At 41.8% G+C, this 2,733-nt stretch overlaps 1 pseudogene; it reads right to left on the bottom strand.

The window, feature by feature from the left end:
• Positions 1–271: 271 nt before the first annotated feature.
• On the bottom strand, positions 272–1,744 carry LOC133756586 (cytoplasmic dynein 1 light intermediate chain 2-like; annotated as a pseudogene).
• Positions 1,745–2,733: the final 989 nt, after the last annotated feature.

Raw genomic sequence — 2,733 nt, 5'->3', positions numbered from 1 at the left:
GCTCCACTTTCCGTCCACAAGAAACCCAGCTGCATTCACTGCCCACAAGAGAGCCACACACCCAAGAATCCATTGGTTTTCCTTAATAAAGGTTCTTTCATACAACCTTCCTCAGTGTGCATTTCACATCTGGACAAGCCAATGAAGTTTTTGTTTGTTTAGACTTCATCTCACCTGCCGCAAAAAACCGATAACATGTGCCAAATCAGAAAAATCCTGGTCTTAGCAGATCAATATACAGAATTATTTTGTCATTTGACATATGCACTTTTTAAGGAGGGTCAGGCTTCATTTTTGTAGAAGAGCTTGTTACCATGACATCTACCATGTTACTATTGTTATCTAGTCATTCTATCCAGTTCTACCTGAACATTTAACACAGTCTCTTGTCCTGACTTCTTGGCTGTGCTCTGTGCCCCACCAGCACCAGGACTTCCAGGGGAACAAGTTTTTTTTTTTTTTTTTTTTTACTCAAAAGACTATTGAAGAAGTTGGCCAGCACTCCTTCACTTGCTGCATTATTTTTGATGTTTAGATCTGGCTTCTTCACTGATGTGTGGCGGGGAAGCACTAGGCATATGGGGGGCCTTCCCTAGCCTTAGGTCCTTGGAGAGCCAGAGGGTCCTCTGGCAGCGGATTCGAAGGTGCTCATAGGTGTGACCAGCTGCATGGCAAGGAGTGACTATTGCTTCATCAGCAACACCTGCTCATCCTCTACTACCAACTCTTGTCATGGACCAGCTTTCCTACAGGGAGTTTCATGATAAAGTCTTCATATGTATCTTCTGGCTTCGTGGTTGTGAAGTTTTCATGTAAAATAACTATCTTCTTATCATTATCCCAGCCTGCACATGTAAACACTGCATCCTTTCCCACAACTAAGGCAGGTATGGTAAAGTGGAACCCACATGCTTTATGCACAATGTACTTATGCAACAAGTCGAGGTTTTTCCTTCACTGATGTGTATCAAGGCAGCACCATACTGGAGGAAGAATCTCTGCAGGTGCAACTGGATGAAGTCCATGTGCTCTTCCCTGTAACTGTGCTCACTGCATGCACACCATCAACACAGGGATCCCCAGGTTGTGAGCCAGTACACTGCCACCCAGGGGCAAGGCAGCATTCTCCTTAGCCACGCCTGCAGCCAGAGATCCTCTTTTCTGCGGGGAACCTCGACAACCTTCCTCAGGCCTGATAAAGTTTTGGAAATCTTTCACAAACTTCCGTTCCAGCTCCCTCATTTCTTCTGGCAGAATTCTCATTGTACCAATGTGCTCACATAAACCCCTAGCCACTTTCTGTAAAGATTCCATTACAGTCCAAGGTCAAGACATGTCTGCAACAAAAATGAGCAAGGTCTCTGGCAAAGATTTGCAGCTACTGCAAACTTCAGCAGGCTTTTTTTTTGCTACAGAGCTCCATCCGGAATCCACACATTGCAGCAGGTGTGATCATCTTGGTCCTCCTCATGACAATGAAGTAGATACTCTAGGCCTCTTCCTTTTTTGCCATGTTCAACTTCTTGTAGTTTCATTATGAGGGTTGTTTTACCAGAACCATCTTCACCAAAGACCAGGATGTTCTTGCCAGATGGCAGTTTGGATCTGGCATGGGTAGACACTTTGCTCAAGGCTGAAGACCACAGACTTTGGCCTTCCTCCTCGTTAGTCAGGTTGCCAGCAGCCACCACCACAGGCCTCCTGGGACCCAACGCAGCTTCTTTTCCACTTCCACTGGTGCCATCTTTCCAGCCCATCAGTTTGTTTTACACATGAGTAAACAGTGATAAAAAGAAGTGATGTATAAGCAAGTTTGTAATCAGCTGTGCTTTTATAATTATACAGATGCCCTCACTCTTGATAGAACAAGTTAATTTTTACAGAGTAGGATAATTACTGCATTTGTTTATGTAATTCCCTTGCAAGGGAATAATTCTGTGTTAACTAAAGAGTTAACAAGTGACAGGGTTGTCCATACCACTTTCCTAATACCAGGTGCCATACCACCCTTTTTAAATTGGCAGAAATACAATAGTAGAACCAAGCTATTGAACTTCAAAATAAATCTCTTTAGAGCTGAATGCAACTTTGTTGTGTTTGTCCCCACATGCTACCTAATTTCCCTTTCTTTAACAGTCAGTTAAGCCTGGGTTTCAGCTTGACTGCATTTGCAAATTCTCTGCTCAGATTTGGATACTCACGTGTTGACACCTGGTTCTAGGTTGGACGCTCTTCCTCTACCTGACTTCAAGACTAACACTCTCCAGTTCCTCTCCAGTCACCTGGGTCCCTCTCACCCTTGCAACTGGTCTTAATTCATGCCACAGTATATCTTATCTTGTTGATACCCCCACATGCAAAGAAACGTAGATTGTAAGATATGCTGTTTGCCATAGCTACCTAAATTAAGTAGCTACACTTAGTTCAGAACATGAGAATTAATTATTAAATAGAAATCTAATAATAATGTGTAAATGAGCATGCTGTCTTGGTATGCTATGTGAATATCATTATCATCTCACAAATAATGTTTCTCTTTAATGCTTTATATCTTCATATTATGCTTTATAATCCTGGAAAAGATGTTCCAAATTATTTCTCCCTGTTGACTGCCAAGAAATATTTATTACTATACTTGCTTTAATCAGTAAAAATCTTTATCTGTTTTCATATAATTATTGTGATAACATTTAGTAGCTCTATTTTTTCTTAAAGTCAAACAAGACCCTCAAA

The sequence above is a fragment of the Lepus europaeus genome, chromosome 3 (assembly GCF_033115175.1).
Source record: "Lepus europaeus isolate LE1 chromosome 3, mLepTim1.pri, whole genome shotgun sequence".
In the NCBI taxonomy this organism is placed as follows: Eukaryota; Metazoa; Chordata; class Mammalia; order Lagomorpha; family Leporidae; genus Lepus; species Lepus europaeus.
The sequence above is the reverse complement of the archived record's forward strand: the minus strand, read 5'-3'. Positions and strand labels throughout refer to the sequence as shown.